General features: G+C 38.4%; 1 long non-coding RNA gene across 1 annotated transcript in view; it reads left to right on the top strand.

Annotated features, from left to right (window-relative positions):
* LOC307191517 overlaps positions 1-13859 on the top strand; it is a 170664-nt gene that overhangs the window by 54138 nt on the left and 102667 nt on the right. Inside the window, exon 4 of the long non-coding RNA XR_013829792.1 lies at positions 7759-7840. This is a non-coding gene — a long non-coding RNA (uncharacterized lncRNA). The remainder of the gene's footprint in view (positions 1-7758; positions 7841-13859) is intronic.

Genomic DNA, 13859 nt, shown 5'->3' with positions numbered 1-13859 from the left:
TATAGAAACCAGACGGTGTCTGTGGCTAGCCCACCTCCAGACACAGGGGTATCTGGTAAAGAGAAATAAACTTCACATTTGGTACACTATTACTATCGAAGCACAACTGCAGTTCCCTTCTGACGGATCAGCAATGCATCACGTAAGTTTTTCCACAGATAGTTGGTGGCACTCTTGTATGCTTACCGACTACATGGCAGTATCCAAACCCTTTGCACGGAAGAGTCTGACGGTACTATATTCTGGTAAAGTGGACTTGGGGAATTAAGTAGAACAAACGCAGGGCTGTTGATTGCCTTGAAATTCCATTTTTCTGTTTGCTCATTATCGTCAGCAAGACTGAGACATTCACAAAGCGCTATGAGAGTGCTAGCCTCCTAAGTGGCAGCACCACCATCAATGTCCATCTCCTGGGGAAAGTACAAGATTTAAGACTGAGGAGGTAGAGTTTTCCTGGTCTGCAATTCAAGACATTTTAATTGAAAAAATTAAATCTATACCAATGAAGTATTCGTATCTTAAGCTGTGATGAAAATCAGCTTTATTACTAGCACTTACTTCCACTGACTTGAAACATAACTTCATATTCATTCTCCCAGGAAAAGGGGTCTTTCTTGTGTGCTATGATTGTATTTCTTAGGTTTCCAATGTTGGCAATGTTAACGAGTTAATAATCAGGGAAAATACACCAGATCTGCTGGTACCTTGATCTTGGACTTCCCAGCCTCCAGGACTGTGAGAAATATTTGTTGTGGAAGCTGCCCCGTCTGTGGTATTTTGTTACAGCAGCCCGAGCTGACTAAGACAATCCTCACGGTTCTTAGAGCCTTTGCTTTAGATGGCCACTCTGCCTAGAATCATCTCTCTCTGATCTATGCATGGCTGGCTCTTTCTCAATATTCAGAACTCTGTTTAAGTATCACCTCCTGAGATAGGCCTTTACTGATATCATCCAATCTAGAGGAACTGTCAAGACACACTCTAAGTTTCCCTAATTTAACAAACTACTTATTACATATTTACTTTCTGACACTTTCCTTTTTTCAGATGCATACATTTATTTTTATTGTGTTTCATGCCCAATTATAATATAAATCCAAGAGAGCAAGGAGACAGTTTGTATATTTTGTTTACTACTATGTCTACAATGCCTAGAAAAATGCTCAGAGCATTTGAGTATTCTGGAAACATTTTTTAAATTAATGAAGAAAGCCAGAATATCAGGCCAGCGTCAAAGGTAGCCAGCTATCGCATCCTCTTTTCCACTTTAGAACATATTCTCTAAAGGCATAAGTTAAGGGTTTTTCAATAATCCATGGCATCTGAAGTGGAAAGTAATATCTTTTCTTCAATCTTGCATTCACTCTGGTAATAGGATTCTCAAGACTGTGTGATTCAGATATCCTCAAGCATTTGAGTTAGTGCTTATCTTTGCCTACACGGCATCTAAAATTGCCTCCCCAAATGGCTTAATTGGTTCAAACAAATATAGAGCAGAGTTCCCATACCAGGGTCCAAACCCTGCAGCCAACGACTGCCAGGTACAAACCTCGAGTTGGACCAGCTGGGTCTCTTGTAGTTTGCAGCAAGGGAGAAGCTCACCATGGGGACCTGGGAGGCATGTCAGTAAAGCAGTGTGAGAAAGGATTTCTTATGGACTTGAGCTGGTGTTAAGTGATTTGGGGGAGAGCTCAAGGAAGCAGGGCTTTGCTCTGGGTTGGATGCTCTCAGGAACTGGGGGTAATTTTATGATTGTATATCTTAATCATAACTAGATTAAGGGAAGACTAGAATTAGGCTAAGGCTGTCATTGTTTCAGAACAGCAGTCACTCCTATCAGCTGGGAGAGGGGACTTTTGGTATTTTGTGGTTTATGCAGTAACCTTATTTTCATCTGGGCTTAGATAAGATTATGAAGTTTGCTTTATTTTGTTTGTTTGGTGTCACTTTATCACGAAGAGCGACCTATCGGATCTAGAGTTCTGGGAGATTCTGAGAACGCCAGGGCCTAACCATGAAGGCCAGGTCAGCTGCTAACCACACGGAGACCCAGCTGGCAGAGTCAGGCTGGTTCCCCAAGTCAGGGGCTGCTTTTCTTCTTTTCACCAGCTGCCTCAGAAATAATTGCTCCCACCTCCCCATGTCCAGCTCACACACGTGGTTATGCTTCGCTTTTTTTTTTTTTTTTTGCGGTACGCGGGCCTCTCACTGCTGTGGCCTCTCCCATTGTGAAGCACAGGCTCTGGACGCGTGGGCTCAGCGGCCATGGCTCACGGGCCCAGCCGCTTCGCGGCATGTGGGATCTTCCCGGACCGGGCCACGAACCCATGTCCCCTGTATCGGCAGGCGGACCCTCAACCACTGCGCCACCAGGGAAGCCCTATGTTTCGTTTTTGTCTGATCATGGATCAATCATGTAGCGAGGCAGCTTCCACCCCACAGATGCTGCACAAGCCATTGTTACTTACCCCAGAAAGACCTAAGCCTCTTTCCCCAAATGTGGCTTTAGGCGTGGTTGTTCCCTGAGGTTTCCTGGACCTCTCCCAACACAGGTATGGAGAAGGTTGGAGTTGCCTTGGGGCCTAGGCTCGAGTAGTGACAATGTGGATGTGGAGAAACTGGGCTCTAGGACGTTAGAGATTAGCACTCATAAGATCATCACAGAAACCGAGGATATGGACATCACTAGCTTAGGATACTGGGTACCAGTGATGTTATTAACCAACATGGAGCTTGCAAGTCCACAGCAGGTTTGGGAGGAGCTGATGATTTCTACTGGGGACATACTCAGTTGTAGAAATGGCCTGTAGTCAGTGGAGGGTAGGAAAGGGTTTAGCGCTGGGACTCATCAATAAGGAGGACATGGAAATGAGAAGTGGCTCTGGAACAGACTCAAATAAATAACGGGCATAAAAGAGAAGCAAAGTATGAGGAGTTTATCCAAAATGAAAATCAAAGTTAAGAAAGGGCTAATAAATATGAGCTTAAAAAAAAAATCAAAGGCATCTGAGAAGTCAGAGACTACGAAGACCCAATAAATAGTGGCCATATTTATTCATTTGTTTATTCAAGAAATATTCATTGAGCACTAGGTACCAAGGGCTATTCAGACCCTGGAGGTAAAGTAATGGGGGAAAAAAGAAAACAGGCAAAAATCCCTGCCCTCATAGAGCTTACATTCCAATGGGGAAAATAAATAGTAAATAAAACAAACAACTAAATTAAATGAGATGAGGAGGTAATAAGTATTTTGAAGAAAACTAAAATAGAGAAGGAGAATGCTTGGAGCTAGAGGTATGGGAGGGACGTTTTCAGTTTTAAGTAGAGCGTTCCTCAACTATTAAGTAGCCTTTGAAGAAAGATGTGAAGTAAGTGAGGGATTGAGTGATGCAATTATCTGGTCAGATCATTCTGGAAAGCAAGGCCATTCTCGTTGCTGATATTAGCTAGACCAACAAGAGAAGGTTAGCCTTGCCCAGTGCCTTACATATAGCAGGTACTCTATGTAGATATTCAAACAATATATAAACATGACAAAAGATTGATTTGGAAAAAAATTTAAATATTTAGTAATATCTTCTTGGTAGAATGCATATTTAAGGGTTGCAACTGAACAGTTTAAAAGATCTTTCAGGGACTTCCCTGGTGGTCCAGTGGTTAAGACTCCGTGCTTCCACTGCAGAGATCTTTTAGTTCCTTTCTTCTTTCTGAGAGTAGGTATCAGAGAGATACCTCATGTGTTAGGTATTTGAAGGATTAGAATGTGGGTGCTTGGTTCAATCAGCTTGGGGTTTTGGGGGGGTGATGTTTTATTCTCTTTTGCTTCAGTCCATTGTTTCATCAAAAAGAACTCAAACATTACAGTCTTATTCTGATTGACAAACACGCAGAGATTTCTTATGGCTAAGGTATCTAATATAAAACAGGTCTGTACTATACACAGGTACACACGCAGTTTATAACAAGACTGTGTTAAAAGTTAAATGTGTCTTGATTTTTGAGAACTGAAATATTTGCTTTTCTGCCAGTGCCATGGAGAGTTCTTAAATGATGGAAGTACTTTGGCTTTCAGAGAGATGCTATTTCTTTGCAATGCTATCTCTTTGGGGAACAAATATGAAAAATAAAACGTGTCACTTTACATGATACAGTCTTTTTATTGTCACTTTCCTGGCTTTAAAAACGAATGGGACAAGTCATAAAAAGACATATTGTAGGTGCAGGTTCTGCCTTAAATTTAGATATTCTAATGGAGTGTACAATTCAGTGAGTCTTTTCTGTGTCACTTATTTTTCCCATTCCTTATCCATGGGCAGAGTGACCTGGTAATAAAGCACTGAACTGTGAATAGGATGATTTATTTTTGGCTGACAGCCTTTCTCAGCTTGTAGCTCTTGGAGATGATGATTTTCCTACCAACTTACTCCACAGGAGTGTTGTTGAAATACATCAGATGGAGCTCTGGGAATTTAATAGAAGTGACTGAGCACACAAATGGTTTAAGGACCATTTGCCAAATTTTCAGAGATTTCAATCATAATGATCAATTATTTATATATATATTAATATATGTACATAATTGATCTATAATATTGCAGACTTAGAAACTGCTACTTAAAAAAAAGTTAATGGAACCACACTCCATACCAGTTAGGATGGCTATCATAAAAAAGGCAAACAGTAACAAGTCTTGGTGAGGAGGTGGAGAAATTGGAGCCCTTGTACATTTTGCAGCTGAGAATGTAAAATGGTACATTGTAAAACAACAGTTTGACAGTTCCTCAAAAAGTTAAGCATAGTGTTACTCTATGACCCAGCAATTCCTTGCCCATGTATAACCCCCAAAGATTTGAGAATATGTATCCATGCAAAACTCATACCCAAACGTTCATAACATCTATTCATTATTTAGCATTGTTCATAATAGCTCCAAAGTAGAAACCACTCAAATGTCTAACTTATGAATGAATAAATAAATGTGATATGTCCATACAATTGAATAATATTCAACCACAAAAAGGAATGAAGTGCCGACACATGCTATACCGTGGGTGAACCTTAAAAGCATGCCGAGTGAGAGAAGACAGACACAAAAGGCCAGATATTCTAAGACTCCATTTATATGAAATGTCTGGAATAAGGAAATCCTTAAAGATGAAAAATAGATGTTAATGTTTGCCTAGGACTGGGGAGTTTGTGGGCAAATGGGAAGTGACTGCCAATGGGTATGGCATGTTCCTTTGAAGGGTGATAAAAATGTACTGAAATTACATAGTGGTCATGGTTGCACAATTTTGTGAATATACTAAAAAAAACATTGGATTGTACAATTCAAATGATGAATTTTATGGTATGTGAATTATATCTCAATAAAATTGTTATTTTAAAAATGTTTTATATCAAGGACTTGACATTTGATTGAATATCAGATGATATAAAGGGATAATTGTCCATTTTGGGTATGATAACAATATTGTGGTAATGTTTTTAAAACAGGTCTTATGAAGATACCTTACTTATGAGTAAATTTTTAAAAAATTAATTTCAAGCCCCTATTGTTAAGGTAGTACCCTGTTGCTGGACTTCCATCAGATGGACATGGTGGTAATGGGCTCCAAATCCCAGCTTAGTATGCTGTGATCTTGAGAAAATGACTTAGCTGCTACAAGACTTAGTTTTCTCTTATATAAAGCAGAGATTGTTATAGGGATTGAAAACTCCCAGGGCAGTTGTGAAAGCCAGTGGTCAATTGAGAGATGGTAGTTTTTGTTGTTGGCAGGGCAGGGGGTTGGAGGAGGTGGTGGTTAACTTCATTACACTGATTCTAACACATTTTTTCCCATTTTAGCAACTCTGAAATTAGGATGCATCTGCTAATCAATGGCATATCATAACCTCATTGGAAATATTTTTCTTTCTTAGTGCTACATAAAATAAAGAAGCATTTTACATTCAAATAACTACTTAGACTCTGTGAAATAGCAGTATTGCTAGTATTATAACCCCTGCCCTTACTGTTGCGACGTAGGTGGTTTTGTTTTCTCTCCTTTTAGCCAAATGCTCCTCCTGACACTTTTGGTCCTCAAAGAATATCAATGTATTTCTTCTGTCTTCTCCCCTTTCCCCATTTCTTTTTTTTTTTTGTGGTACGTGGGCCTATCACTGTTGTGTCCCCATTTCTTGTATCTTGTTGTCCCTATTTATTATTCCTTGATCCAACAATTATATTCAGTGTGACTATAGGCAATCTGTTTACACTTCTTCAAAGAAGGTAAATATGTGAGGTGATAGATGTGTTAATTAAACTTGATGGGGGGAATCCTTTCACAATGTACACGTATATAAATCATCCCGTTTTGCACTTTCAATATCTTATCATTTTATTTGTCAATTATACCTCAATAAAGCTGGGGAAAACCTTGCTTAAAAACCATAATAGATAAATAAATATTAACTAAATGCAAAAGAAAAAAAAGATGATCTTTTAGAAAAGAGGCCATAGCTTGGAAAAGAATTGTTCCCAAAAGGGACATTTACACAGGAAATTTCAAATATGTAATCTAGTCTTTATTTTCAAAGGGAAAAAAGAAAAGACAATATATGTAAATCAAATATAACCTCGTCCACTTAAAAATAAAATCCAAAACCAGCATGTTCCATATATGGTTTCCTTAGTATCTGTAAAATGAGAACAGGACTAGCTCTACCAATCTTATGTCCTAGGCCCTGAGAATATAGCAGTTAACTGTAGAGACTTCAGATTTACCCATGGGGAGCTTAAATTCTAGAAGAGTGGGGAGAGAGGAGCCATAAACTAATAAACATTTGCTACATCAAGTAGTTACATGTGCTATAAAAGTAATAAAGTTGAATAAAGGGGTTAGTGTGTAGTGTGTTACTTTTTTTATATAGGGTGTTCAGGGAAGCCTTCTCTGATAGGTAATATTTGAGTAAAAGTAGGAAGATCATACTGATCATAAGATCATTATGAAAATATGATGGTCCCCCTTTCTTCAAGGGGTGTATGTTCCAAGACCCCCTGTGGATGCCTGAAACCTCAGATAGTACCAAATCTTACATGTACATGTTTTTTCCTATACATACATACCTATGGTAAAGTCGAATTTAAATTAGGCACAGTGAGAGATTAACAACAATAACTAATAATCAAGTAGAACAGTTATAACAATATGCTATATAAAAATTACATGAATGTGGACTCTCTCTCGCAGGATCTTTTTGTACAAATTTAATGCCTTTTCCATCTTAACTAAGCACTTATCATACGCTGTGGCCATAACTTTTGCAGCCTGAGGTGTGAAAGCAAAACTGGCATGAATTTCTTTTTCCGTCTTCACAATTTCATGGGTAGAAGATTAATTCTTACTGTATCTCTTAGCAACCTCAGCATACAATGTTTTTCTTTCCTCAAGTCAAGAACTTTCACCTTTTCACTTGAAAGAAGCACTTTGTGGCTTCTCTTTGATACATCTGAATCTCTAGCATCACTACTCTGGCACTCTGGGGCCACTATTACCTAAGGTGAGGGTGACCTGAACACAAGCCCTGCTATGCCTCCACAGTGGATCTGATAACCAAGAGCACTACTAAGTGAACCACGGGCAGGATATCCTGGACAAAGGCACGATTCACGTCCTGGGTGGGATGGCATATGATTTTATAATGCTACTTAGAAGAGCACGCAATTGAAAACTTATGAATGGCTTATTTCTGGAATTTTCCATTTAATGTTTTCAGAGCTCGGTTGACTGTGGCACTGAAACCATGGAAAGCGAAACCACGGTTAAGTGGGGACTGCTGTACTCCGTCAGCTGTAAAGGTAAGGGAAGTATTTTCTCTCATCATTCTATAAAATTGTTGTGTTCTGAGTGAGACCCTAAAAAAAAGGCTTAGGCCGAGCTCTCTGTCATGAAGTTCATGGGCTTGTCTGAGAAGCAAGAAGAAACAAGAATTGCCAGACAGTATGATAACAACTAATAGAGAAAAATCTAACACTTCCGTGGAAACATATAGGAAGCAGGACTAACAGAAGACTTCTCAGGTGAAATACCATTTGAGTTGAATCTTTAAAAAAATTTTTTTAATTAAAAATTTGTTTTTAGAGAAAATTCACAGAACACAGAAAAGCATACAGGAAAGAAAATATCACTCACATATTGGTAGGTTTGTTTTGTCCTTTGACACATGAAAATAAAAGTCTCTTCCTTCTTACCGCTAGGGTTTGGCTAACTTTTTCTGTAAAGACCAGAGAGTAAATATTTTAGGCTTTGTGGGCCAGACAGACCCTGTCACAGTCACTCAACAATGCCAGTGCAGCACAAAAGCAGACACAGACAATACACAAATGAATGAGAGCATGGCTGTGGCCCAGTTAATTTTTATTTACAAAAACAGGCAGCCAGCTGGATTTGGCTATAGTCTGTCAACTCCTGCCTTACCCCAAACCCCAGAGATTTGTAATAAAAAATGGGGTACATGTCCAATTTTTTTCTATTTTCTACTTTAAAACTTAAAGGATGCTTACGAATTTTTCAGAATAATGGGTCAAGGGAGGAACAGTACACTCAAGACAGATCGAAAGTCACGTGCAAAGTTATAGTCATAAAAAAAATTTAAACAAAGAAAAAAGCAAAAGGGAATTCCTGGGCAGTCCAGTGGTTAGGACTACGTGTTTCCACTCTAGTAGGCACAGGTTTGATCCCTGGTTGGGGAACTAAGATCCCACAAGCTGCACGCTGTGGCCAAAAAAGAAAGAAGGAAAAAAAAGGGAAAAAAACCCCGCACAAAAACTAACTAACCAAACAATTCACAGAGTATTCAGAGAACAGAACTAATCATAGTTAATACTGTTACACCTGGTATTTCACAAGCTAAATCACACAGCTCCTATGTAATAATAAAATGAATGACAATTTACTGGAGGGGGAAAAGGATGAAAAGAAGTGACTAGAGATATCTCAATTTTAACTTTCACCTTCACTGTGCTTTTTGAGTCTAAGTTACCTATGGCAGGAAGAAGTGTTCATTGTTCCAGTTACAGTCATTTCTCAGCGTTCAGATGTGAATAAACTGATCGTAAAGACTTTAACATCCTCATTTCCCTTTGGCTACAAGGACATTTCTAAAGATCTTCTCTGATTCTGCCATAGGCTTTATTTTTTAATTTTTTTAACATCTTTATTGGAGTAGAATTGCTTTACAATGGTGTGTTAGTTTCTGCTTTATAACAAAGTGAATCAGCTCTACTATACATATATACCCATATAGGCTTTTAACTCCATCATATTTATTCCTGAATCTTAACATCTGTTAGCTTCTCTGACACATGGTTTTTTTCTGTTTGTTTTACACTTGAGATGATCTGGAACCTTCTGAGCGACTCCTGTTGCCCTGCATATCTGCTAAAACTTTCTTTCCAACCACCCCTAAATTTCTCTTCTGCTACCAGTATGGCAGATTACATAAACAAAGCCAAGTAATGATATACACCCCTTAAGAAGAAAATCTCTCAGTAGGAAAATGAAACCAAAAAGCTGAGTGTTCACAGGACCTTTTAGAACTGCTCTTATGTCTATGGGCAAAGGTGTGTCTTATCTCTTGATAAGAATTTATCTTAAGAATTTATCTTTATGTGATCTTAGCAATTCAGGCATCAGAAACATAGGTTTGAGTTCTTACTTTGTAGCTGAACAAATCACTACAGTTCTCTGTACCGCATCTGTAAAATGGGTATTTAACTACTTCGTGGGGTTGTGGTATCAAAAAACAACTTGGGTGAAAGCTTGGACTGATATCCAGCAGGTCATAGGTGCTTAATCACTAATAAGCTCTTTCATCTCCCTTAATTAATATGTAGTCTATTTGCATGTTGAAATATGGCTTCACATACCAAAACATGGAATACCAGTTTTTATCCACAAGCATAGAATTATTTGATGTGAAAGTAGTTTGGGTTTTTAAAAGTTAAAATAACATTTAAATCATCTTGAGAAAGAAAGAAGAAAGGGGTAGGGGAATGAAGGAGAAATTAAAACAACATTTGTACCCTAGCTTCTTTTGATTTTCATCTTAAGCCTTAACGTGCTCATAATTTTTAGTAATATATTATTTATTCCTCGCCCAACTTTGCCCTTGTTCTTGTTTGTTTCTCTTTCATTCTGCCTTTAACTCACGTTACTTGTATTTTATGTTCATCTGTAAGCTCCTGAAAGTCCTTTCTGGAACACAGTGGGGTATAAATAAAATAAGATATTATGTGTTGGAGAGATGGCAACTTCAGAAGGAGAGCCCATGGAAAGCAATAATTCTCAACAAAGCCTAAAACGGTCTATTCCCAGCCCTTAATCTCGGGCCTACTAGGCAACGAAACCAAGAGTCTGACTTTTCTTGAACCTGTTTTACTAATTAAAAAAGTTAAAATAGCTGACATTTATCAAGTTCTTAGTATGTGCTGAATATTAGTCTAAGAACTTTTACCTGTTTATATGTTTAATTTTCCCCATAGTTCTAAGAGGCAGGTACTATTTATTATCCAGTGTAGAACTGAGGAAATTGGTGGCAAAGAAATTGAGTTTTTTAAGGTCACATACCTGCTAAATGGCAGTGACTTAGAGAGGATCTATAAAGGACTTAGAAAGGACTTAGAAATCCTTTTACAGTTCCTTTCTTTATTTGGTTTTAGTCTCACAGAGATTTATAAACTGTATAAAAGACCATTCTCTTATAAATCAATTTACTGCCCTTAAAGTTGTTATTTCTTGGTCCTTTCTTCAATATATTTTCAAAAATTTCAATACAAATATTTCATGGCTAGGAAAGAGAAAGAGGAGTGAAAATAGCCTACCCTTTTAAACGGTCAAATCAATTTAACAAGATATCCACAGAGACGTCACTACTTCAGACATGTGCCAGGTCCTGAGGCTGCACCATTGGGTTATTTGGCTTCATGGTGACTGGTCCAGTGGGGAATCCACATGTGAAACGTGAAGTGATAATATTGTATGAGAGAGAGGATGATGGTAACACATGGTGCTCTGAGAGCATGACTGTGGGTACCGTTCCCAGATGGGTCACTTAGGGAAGCTTCCTGCAGAAAAATTTCTCAGTTGAGGTCTTTTGAGAGCTGAGGTGAAAGGAGAAGTGGTGGTGTTCAGGGTGTGGTGTATCAGTCAGCTCGAGCTGCTGAATGAGTGGCTCAAGCAACAGAAATTGGTTTCTCACAGTTCTGGAGGCTGGGAAGCCCAAGATCAAGGTGCCAACAAATTTAGTTTCAAGTGAGGGCTTTCTTCCTGGTTTGCAGATGGCTGCCTTCTTACTGTGTCCTCATGGGGGCTGTGGGAGTGCAGGTGAAGAGAGAGAAAGAGAAAGGGGGGCGGGGAGCATTCTGCTGTCTCTTCTTATAAGGACCCTACTGCTATCAGATAAGAGTCCCACTCTTATGACTTCATTTAACCTTAATTACCTCCTAAAAGCCCTATCTCCACATACAGTCACATTGGAGGTTGAGGCTTCCATATGACTTTGTGGGGGGCAGGGCCAGGCGAGGAGGCAGACACAAACATTCAGTCCATAACATACAAGTAGGGAGAGAAAGGAAGATAGGGTTTGAGTATGGAGAGTGTTTCAGGAAGGCAGATGTAGAACTGAGACCTGGTTGCTTTCAAGGATCTGAATATAATTTAATAATCCGGGTGTCTGAATACTAGAGATGGGGATGGTACCAAGGTAAGCTGGTGCCCTTTATTCAATGAGCAATAGCAATGAGAAACCACTGAAAGACTTTCACCCCAGAAGAAATATGATGGGACTGAATTCTTGAGAGACCCTTGCTGCAGGAACAAGAATAGATCGAAGAGGTGCAAGGTAGAAGGCAGACGATAGAGGAGCTTGTAGTTTTAGGGTAGTGACAGTGAGGACAGAAAGATGTGAACAGGCTAAAGAGAGATGTTCAGGGAGTCAAAAATGGCAGGATTTAGAGGTAAACGAAACACTGTGGAAGAGGGAGGGAGAGGTGCCAAAGCTGGCGCCCAAGTTGTTGGCTTGGGCTTCCCCAGCACTGAGCCCTGGAGGACACAGAAGCTGCAAGCAGAGCCCAACAGAGAATTGTCACCGTGTCCTGGGCAGGGCAGTGAGAAAACTCTCCCCTAGTTGCTAACTGCCCCAAGTAGAGCTGGGGTCTCTGACCGCCAGAGCTTTCTGTCACTGAGCCTGCCTTTTATAGCCACCTCTAAGCCTTAAAGTTTAAAGGTCAGTAGCACCTCATTGGTGTTTGTTTATCAGCTTTTACCAATTTCCACATAGGCTTGTGTTCTGAGTTTTTCCTTTTATCTTTGGTTTATTTTCTCAAGGTACATGAGGACTCTAGAGCTATGAGAAACAGACCTCTGTGACGGTGTCGGTGTATATTGATTGGCTGAGCAATCTTGAAGCCAAGAGATCTTAGATTTCTTTGCTGAAATATATCTAGATGAAGAAAGAGCAGTTAAACATTGTACTAACACTAATAATGGTTAATGTTTTGAGCGTTATCACATGCCAAATACTGGGCTAAGACATATGAATATATAGAACATTGAATCCTGACAACCACCCTCTGAGGTTGGTACTAGTATTATTTTTCCTTATAGGTAAAGACACTGAGGTTTTGGGTTTAAATGCCTTGCTGGTAAATCACCTAGCCCAGAGGTCAAACAGATAGATTGGCTCGTGATACTCCTTTCCTGAGTTTTGTACTATTTTGCCTTTTCAGTTTTCTCCATGATGGTTTAACAATAGAGATGCAATTTTAAACATTTTGTCTATTAAATTGTTAGCATTTGCACTGTGATTTAAAATAACTTTCTTATTATTATAATAAGGAGGCTTATTGCAAGATCCAACTTGATAAATATAAAGAAAATAAAAATAATCCATAATCCTACAACCTGGTGATAACCATTATTATAATTTTGATGTATTTCATGCCAGTATTTTTCAGTACATATTTTTAATAGTTGAGATCAGTGCTTATACATTTTAATCATGCTTTTTCCATTTAAATTATAAATATAACACTGTCTCCATGCTATTAAACATGATTTACAGATGTTATTTTCAATGGCTGCAAAATATTTCATCATATGGGCGTATTATAATTGATGTAACCATTCAAGCATTTTTGAACATTTAGTTTCTTCCCATTTGTCACTACTATAAATAATACATTTTGGTATTTCAAGTTATTTCCTTTAAAAATATCACCAAAAATGTAATTATTGCTTTAAAAAGTGTGAGCATGTTTTCAAGGCTCTTACTACTTTCAAAAAACAATGAAACAATAGACACTCCTATCAGCAGGAAATGAGAACCTAGCGTCATCACATTCTTACCGGCACTGTTAATTATCACTTTTACATCTTTATTAATAATTTAAATCTTTTTAATAATTTTAATTTCTGTTTATTTGGCTACAAACAACGTTTAACATTGTTATACACCTTGGGGTTGTTTATATCTTAAAATTTTTTTCCTTTTCTTGTCCCTTATCCATTCACCTATTAATTAATTTAACAAACATTTCTTGAGCAATTATTACATACCAGGACCTATGTGAAACTATAAAGTATAGCAGTAAACAAGATGGGAATGCCTTTGCTAACAGTCTAAGGAAAGGGCATGAAGTAAATGGGTTAAAAAATTAGAAAAACATGATGGTAAAGGGCTGTGCATTCTACTTATTTAAAAGGGGTAATATGATGAAGCAATAGAGCCAAGTTTCTAAAGTTTCTGGTATCAGGACAGCTTTACAGTCTTTAAAAAATTATTGAGGACCCCAAAGTGGGTTATATCTATCAATAGTT

This window comes from Stenella coeruleoalba (genome assembly GCF_951394435.1).
Source record: "Stenella coeruleoalba genome assembly, chromosome: 9".
NCBI classification, from domain to species: domain Eukaryota; kingdom Metazoa; phylum Chordata; class Mammalia; order Artiodactyla; family Delphinidae; genus Stenella; species Stenella coeruleoalba.
The sequence above is the reverse complement of the archived record's forward strand: the minus strand, read 5'-3'. Positions and strand labels throughout refer to the sequence as shown.